Here is an 8,490-nt window from a genome sequence, read left to right as displayed (position 1 = left end):
CCAAGCCCTCTGGCTGCAGGTGTCAGTGCCCACTGCACAGTCTGTGGTGGGATGAGGACCCCAATGAGCATGTGCCGGAAAGACGAGGCATCTGCACAGGTGCGTCTCCATCGGGGATCACAATTTGGAAGCGAGGGAGAGTCTTACAGACAGCTGAAAGAGACACTTAGGAAGAAATACCAACTATACAAGCATGTGTGCAGGGTTTGAAACTGCCCATAGCTTCCTTTCTGAAAGAGATAGAATTGCCTCTTCCAAATTGTTGGGCTCCTGGTGGCTGTTCTTAACTACCACTCAGTGTGGCCACAGCTCTGGAGAGGGTGTGGGCACTGGAGGTGCCATGGGAGCAGAAAGCCATGCTCACCCTCGACACCCCACTTCCTTGGATCCACAGAGAGAACATGCCACCACCGTCCGCCGTGTGGCCCTCATCTGCGTTGGCGCTTGTCCTGGACAGGTTTCCTCTTCCGTTTGTCAGATCTCAGCTCAAGCCCTGAATAGGTTCCATTCCATTCCCCATCTGCACCCACAGCACCAGGCCTCTGCTTCACAGCGCTTCACAGGTCCCAATGTCCCTCAGGGATCATCTCCTCCAGTAGACCAGGAGCTGGGTCTGTTTTCTGCTTGTGACTGGATTGTCATCATCTTATACAGGGGTTGCCACCTAGCCAGGACTCAGTGCTCCACCAATTTACCAAGTATCTACAATTCTATTCTCAGGCATGACTACACTTCGCAAACCTTCAGTGTGCTAAAATGTCCATCTGGCCACGATGGTGCATATAGGCACTCCCTCCCCATACACAGACCCACACACCTACAGAAATGCAATAGATTGTTGTTGACAATGACCATTGAGTGGACCTCAGCTCGTGTTGACCCTGCACGCAACAGAACAAAGTGCTACCCGGTCCGGTGCCATCCTCATGATGGGGTGCAGATTGGATTATTGCCACCCACAGGATCTTCACTGGCCGTGTCTGGAAGTAGATTCAGGCCTTTCTGGTTCAGTGTAGTCTGGAGGTGCCACTGCAGCCTGTTCTGCGGCAGGGCAACATGCTCTGTGTGGTGCATTGACTAAAGATCAAACCCATGTCTCCTGCATGGAAGGCAAGAATGCTACCACTGAACCACACACGTATGTAGACTTGCAAACACCGATCTCTTCTCTGTGGATGGGTCTGGGATATAAATAGAGCCATAGCCAATGCCTTGGGGCATTCTGCCCAAGAGGACTCATCCACCTGCCCCGCCCCCCCTACTGTTCTCAGCCTCAACATCCTCCAATCCATCTCTGGGCCACTGTCAAAACGAGAAGGGCCTCTGGGGAAGTGAACGGGAATCTGAAACCACAAGGCTGTGCTTTGGGAATGGAAAGTATTAGACTAAATCCTCAAGGATCTAATCTCCTTCTTGGAGGCACTTTTCTAAAGTCATTTGGGTAGCTGACAAATGTTGGTTCCACCTCCATTCATTAAAACCAATCAGTGGTCATTTCAGAAAGGACAACTCCATTCTGTGCATTCCATTGTCATTAGGCTAAAGGACAGAAGCGACCAAGTGCACTGGGAGATAGGCTACAAGCGAAATTGCCATTACTGCTCCCTGCAATTATCTTGGATGTCTGGGGAGGGTGTTGGGCTGAGTAGGGCTTGCTGAGACTCCGCAAATGAATTCTGAAGAGCAGGCATTCCAGGCCAGAGTGTGGCTGGCTCTAGGATTTACAGACTGGACAAACTTGAGCAAGTTACTGAAACATCTGACACCATTTCAATGCCCTTGAGGTGACTCCAACGCCTAGCAAGCCTGTAAAATGACCTCCCCGGGTGTCCAAAGCGGAAACTCTTTCTGGAAGCAGACTGCCTCATCTTTTCCCCACAGGGGGGCATCATGGGTTTGAACCTACGGATCTTCCCATTCGCCGTCGAGTGCTTTCATCAGTGTGCCTTCTTCCTTCCGCAGGCTGCTCCTCAGTTTAACCTCCTGTAAAAGAGGAATGGCAAGAAACCAGTGGCTGGCACGTCAACTCCACTCAAGATGACCCCACGTGTTGCAGGGTAGAATGCAGGGCTTTTAAGGCTGGGATCTTTCCCAAGCCAATAGCCAACCCCTTCTCCACCTTGCCTCTGGGTGGGCTCGAACCGCCAGCCATGTGGTTAGTAGTGAGCACTGAACCGTTTATGATAGTTGATGGTTTTATGTCAACTAGACACTCGTGGCTAGGGGTGGAGACAAACCATCCCTCAAGTGGTAGCTTGATGAAAGCTGAGGGTGGGGCCTCTTGTGTCAGAGTGAGGGACTGTGGGAACCGCCTCTCCAGCTTCCACTTTGCTTTCCTACTTGCTGGGACTCTGTGTGTGCCTCTAGGGGTGACCCCATGTGGACCCTGACAGCTGTCAACCTGCCATCTTTCCACCGACCTTGGATCCACGTGACTCTGCACTCACGGGCTGTGATAGCCCTGCTTTCTGCTTCAGCTTTGGACGTCAGCCCCGTGGGTCTGAAGAGGGCCCCGGCTGGCATTAGACCGATGGCCTTCAGTGGAACTCAAGGGTGTAAGGGGTAAGGTTGCTTCGCGATACAAAGATGTTTCTTGTAAATAGACACGTGCCACTGGATTTGTTTCTCGAGACAGCCCTGCCTAAAACACCATTGAGCCACCCGGAACTGATCAGCTCTCTGACTGCTATGGAGCGGGTTCTGACTTAGAGTGACTCTACAGGGCCGGGTACAACTGCTCCTGTGAGGTTCCGAGACCACCTGTTAAGGGGATAGAAATCCTCATCCTTCTCCCTCAGAGCTGTTGGGGGTTCCTCGGAGTTGCAGTTTAGGAAGGGGGAAGCATGAGGCTTTCTTCTCCTGCCAAGAGTTGCAGCCTCAGAAATCCACAGGGGCAATTAGTTCTACCCTGTCCTGTAGGGTCGTCATAAGTTGAAATCAACTGCACGGCAGAAACTGAGAAAAATACCAACGCTACAGTGCTGGCATAAGAAGTGCTGGAGTAAGCCACGTTGTCTAGCACGTGGACGGTACTCCATCAATATTAGATGTCATTATGATTGACAATGAGATCAAGGTCAAACAAGAAAATGTGTACATTTCTAAAAACCTCGATTAGCTTCTTTCCATCTAGTCATTTCAATCAAATTCTGTACGACTGTGTATCCTCTCTCAATAAAGCCTCTTTCTGAAAGTATGCACTCACACCAAAAGCCATTGTTCTACGTGGCCCCCTACCCAACCCCCACACATTCCGGCCCACGGTAAATGAGGTCTGTTTGCATGTTTTCAGAGCGGATGTAAAGTCCGCATTTAAGAGACTGATTGGTAAGAGGCACTTTGGATCGTTTGGATACCATGAGTCAGGAGAAATTTGAGTTCGCAGGATTGTTCTCTTTTGTGCTATTGAAAATTCCAGCAATTCACAGGGAGCTCTCTTTAAAGGCATATTCAGGTCTGGAGGGGCTAAATGATATGTCTTTTAGGGCATTCCTTAAATGATTTGCTTTGTTGGAGTCTCTTTTAAGAAACCACATGTAATTACAGTCAAGTAGTCAGAAGGTTAAGCCTCAAACCAGCAGATTCCAAGAAATTCAGTGTCCTGATTGACACCCCATCTCTAATTCAGCACGTGGGCCTTTGTTCCTCCCCCAAAGCCTAACTTCTTCAGAAAAGAATGTGGGCTCCAGTGGCCATGGCTGTGGGTATTCTGCAGCAGGCTTCTGGATCCCCCCTGTAGCATCCCCCTCCATTATTTGGGCATGTTTCTCGATACTAATCAATTCTAGTACTATCTATAAACAGTCCTGTCTGTAGAGAAAGGCACATATACAGGCTAAGCGCACCCCTCCACCCTAATGATAGCGTCTTTGTGAGGTCTTTCCAAGTCCATAGATGAGTCATTTCTGATCAAAAAAATAATCTAAAGCTTTATTCTTCAGGGTTTATGAGACCATATCTTGACCAGCTCACTTCTAACATGCCTCCTGCAGAAATACTGTTTTATATTAAACCCGGGCTGGATCCCACCTGGAATTCCGTATTCTTCTAATTCTTTCAGACCACTGTGATATGATCATCCCAGTCGATCCCAGCTGTCTTCACGGCAATGATTTAACACCAGAATATTACGGCCGAGTAGAAAGAAACAAATCGTACCTAAAGGAAGCAGGCTTCACACAATAAACAGTGCTTGGCGGCCAAAGCCAAGACGTGGGGTTAGTCTCTGAGCAGTCTCAGTGCTGGGTTCTGTGGAGATGTTGGCGGTCAGAAGACTGCCTGCCTTCGTATATCATGTGAGCAAGAACGCAGATAAAGCGCTTCGGCCAACCATTCCACAAGGAGCCATCGATGCCTAGTCTGAGCCAACTTCCAACCCAGGCACTGAGGATATACAGGTTAAAATCTTCTGCTTTTGAATGTTAGGAACCACACATGCACACTCTGTGCATCTATGTATATGTACATATATATGGTATGTGTGGTATTTAAATATAAAAGGGATGCTGTATCTGCTCGACATGACCTTTGGAACATGAAAGTAGGCGGCGGTGGAGGGCACACTCAGAATGAAGGACCAATGATGGCAACATTCTAAAAGGTGATCATGGAGTGCTCCTAGTATTAAGATCAGACCTAAAAGGATTTGATGAGTGATCTGTGTGGATATCAGGGGCAGGGGGAGGGGCGGAGGGAGAAGATTCTCAGCCATCTTGGGAATGCACAAAGGCAAGGATCCCATGACAGGAATTTGCAGGGAGGGGAGGTCACCTCCCCTGTGAGAAGGCCTAGGTGTGACTCCTAGACAAGGCGTCTCATGCTCAACCTCCTGCTAGTGGAGACTGGCCTGTTGTTAAGATCCTGAAAGAGTTTCAGCAGAGCTTCCACTCTAAGAGAGGCTATAAGGTAAGCCTGGAAGTCTACTTCTGAAAACTAGCCAAAGACAACCTTATTGATCGGAAGGATCGGACCTGCCCCCACCGATAGGGATGGTGCAGGGTCTGGCAGCATTTCTCTTCATCGAATTAGGGGCAACTTGGCAGCAGTTCACAACAACACGCAGAAATGTGTAAGGAAGGGGTCATTCCTGGAGCAATGGGAAAGGAATTGGGGTCAGAGAGGAAGGAGAGGGTCGCTTAAGCAAGGCCTCTTGGGCCATTGCTAAGAACTGCTGTGAGATAGAGCATGGCAGTGCTGTTATGTGAAAAGTTAAGAGTGAGGATCTAATTATGTTGTGCTAGTAGGAATGGCGTGTATGAAGGCAAAGGAGGGAAGCAGGGAGATCAGTGAGGAGGGATGTTGAGAACTGGGACCAGTATCCAAGAAGGGACAGACCCTGGAGAGGTTTTAGGGAAAGTTGGTATGCCTTGCTAATTGATTAGATGTAGATTGTGGAAGAAAGAAGCAGTCAAGAATAGCTCTGAGATCGTTTTGCCTTGAGCTCCAAAGAATTGAGCTGTCATTTTCTGAGACAGGAAAGAGAGTTGTCTTGTTACATTCGAGAGGTTCACTAGGCAGCCCCATGAGAGGTGGAGTAGGCAGTTGGAAAGACAAATCTGAAATTCAAGGAGAATTGCAAATTTGGGACCTATTTTCAGGTTAAATCAGCATTTGGGGGATGATATTCAGAGGCATGAGACTGGCTGAGACCATGCAGGTAGCAAATGTAGTTGGGAAGGTGAAGACATTTGAAGACTGAACCCAGCCCCACGTATGCATTTGGGGGCATTTATGGGGTGCGACGCTGGAGGATTGTGTTGTTCATTACTGTGCTCATCCTGCTTGGTTCAGATAACAGCATTTTGTCACATCAAGTACTTTAATGTTGTCTTTCCCCAGATATTTTCAACTGGCCTGCCCCTGTGATAAAGTGGTATTCTTAAAGTTAAAATTACAGCTAACCGGCAAATCTTGCATCTTCTTTATAATAAAGGAATCCTTCATCACTAACTTCCAGAAGCAAATTCCAAATGCTTCTTTTTCAATAACTAAGCTAGTGCTCCTCATCCAGAGACACGTACTCACTGAACACGTGTGGCAAAGGGACGCTGTCCCAAAGCTAACAATGAAAACCCAACGTTTGTGTTGCACTAAAAGACAATGGCAAGTTATATTTTGCTGCATAGAAAAGTATCCCCAAACTTAGTAGCTAGCGCCCCCATTTATCATTTCGTTGTTTCTGTGGGTAGGAAATCCAGGCACGCCTCAGCTGGGTGCTCAAGCTCAGAGTCTCTCATAAGGCAACAATTAAGTATTAGTTGGGCTGCAGTCTCATCTGAAGGCTCAAGTAAGGAGAAATGCATATGCACTCACATGATTGGGGCAGGATTTAGCTCCCCAGAACTGTTAGACTGAGAACCTCGGTTTCTCACTGGCAGTTGGCTGGAGGCTGCCCTCAGTTTCTTCTCTCGTGGACCTTTCCAGCTTGATTACAGCAAGCCCCAAAGTTCTAGATTCCTAAGAGGCAGTTCAGAAAGAGAGAGAATGTGTGAGCCACATGGCAGTCACAGTTCTTACCATATGCAGACAGTCCCCAACTCACAACAGGGCTTCTTTTCTAACAATTCCCTCCTACTTCTATTTGTCATTATTATTGTCATTTATTATCAATGTCTTTATAAAGCTGATCTTTATTTTTCTTTGGGAGTTGGTCTGGGAATGACACAATCAGCAAGTCACATGGTGTAGCCTTTGAATGCATGGTTTAAAATCAGGAAAGTTGTGTGTCAGGGTTGTATCCTCTCACCACACTTATTCAGTCTCTATGCTGAGCAAATCACTGGAGAGGCTGGCTTATGTGAAAAAGAATGCAGCATCACAATTGGAGGAAGGCTTATTCACAACCTGCTTTATGCAAATGACATAATCTTACTGAACAAAAGCAAGGAAGACTTAAAGCACTTGCTGATGATGATCAAGAATTGCAGCCCTTACTCAAGCAAATGTGATGAAGAAAGTGGATGGTGCCCGGCTATCAAAAGATATAACATCTGGGGTCTTAAAGGCTTGAAGTTAAACAAGCAGCCACGTAGCAGAGAAGCAGGAAGCCCATACGGAAGAAGCACATGAGCCTGTGTGATCATGAGGTGTTCCCGGGACCAGGTAACAAGCATCAGAAGACCCAAAACAAACAAACAAAAAACCATATTGTTGAGAACGAGGCAGCAGGATGGAGGGCAGGGGCTGGACAGAGACCCAAAGCCCATCTGTGGACAATGGGACACCCCCTCACAAAGGGGTCACAGGGAATGGATGAGTCCATCAGGGTGCAGAAAAGCACAATACTCCTCTGGTTCCTTGAGGCTTCCTCACCCCCCACTGTCATGACCCCAGTACTGCCTTTCACTGTGGGCTAGACTGGAGCATGTGCCTAAGAGATAAGAGCTCATGACCCATGGAATCCAGGAACAAGAATGGGAGTAGCAATACCAGAAGGGTAGGGGGAAAGGGTGGAGCAGAAAGGAGGAAGGGAGAACCAGAGAACTGATGGCAATGATCGACACATAACCACACCCAGCGCCCCCTCCAGGGGGATGGACAGCAGAAAACGCAGGGGGAGGAAGACAGTGGTCTGTATAAGGTATAAAAATAATAATAATTTATAATTTATCAAGGGGTCACGAGGGTGTGGAGGGAGGGCAAAAAGAGGAGCTGGTACCAAGGGCTCAATAGAAAGTAAATGTCTAGAAAATGATGGCAACATGTGTACAAATATGTTTAAGACAATTGATGTATGGATTGTTATAAGAGTAGTAAGAGCCCCCAATAAACTTATCTCTAAATTAAAAATAAATTGCAGCCTTCAGTATGGATTACAATTCAATATAAGGAAAGCTAAAATCCTAACAATTGGACCAATAAGCAGCATCATGATGAATGGAGAAAAGGTTGAAGTTGTCGAGGATCTTGTCTTACTTGGATCCACAATCAGTGCTCACGGAGGCAACAGTCGAGAGCTCAAGTGCATTGCATTGGGTGAATCTGCTGCTGAAGACCTGGTTAGAGCATTGAAAAGTAAGGGTGTTACTTGGAGGACTAAGACGGGACTGACCCAAGCCGTGGAGTTTTCAGTTGCCTCGTGTGCATGTGAAAGTTGGACACTGAATACGGGAAAACAAAGAAGAACCGATGCATTTGAATCATGGTGCTAACGAAGCCGACGGAGAGCAGCGCAGACCTCTGTCTTAGAAGAGGCATGGCTAGAATGCTCCTTAGGGACAAAGATGGCAAGACGGGGTCTGACATCCTTCAGACTTGTTGTTAGGAGAGACTGGTCTCCAGAGGACAGCATACTACGTAAAGGAGAGGGGCAGTAAAAATAGGAAGGACTTCAACAAGATGGATTGACACAGTGGCTTCAACAATGGGCTCAAACATGAGAATGATTGTGAGGCTGGGACAGGACCGGACCAGGACTGATCACTATTTCGTTCTGTTGTCTGCAGGGTAGCTATGAGTTGGAACCAACTTGAGGGCACTACCAGCAACAAT

This window comes from Echinops telfairi, unplaced genomic scaffold, assembly GCF_000313985.2.
Source record: "Echinops telfairi isolate 266 unplaced genomic scaffold, ASM31398v2 ScPeMD7_7469;HRSCAF=8507_1, whole genome shotgun sequence".
Classification (NCBI taxonomy): domain Eukaryota; kingdom Metazoa; phylum Chordata; class Mammalia; order Afrosoricida; family Tenrecidae; genus Echinops; species Echinops telfairi.
Note: the sequence above shows the minus strand (reverse complement) of the source record.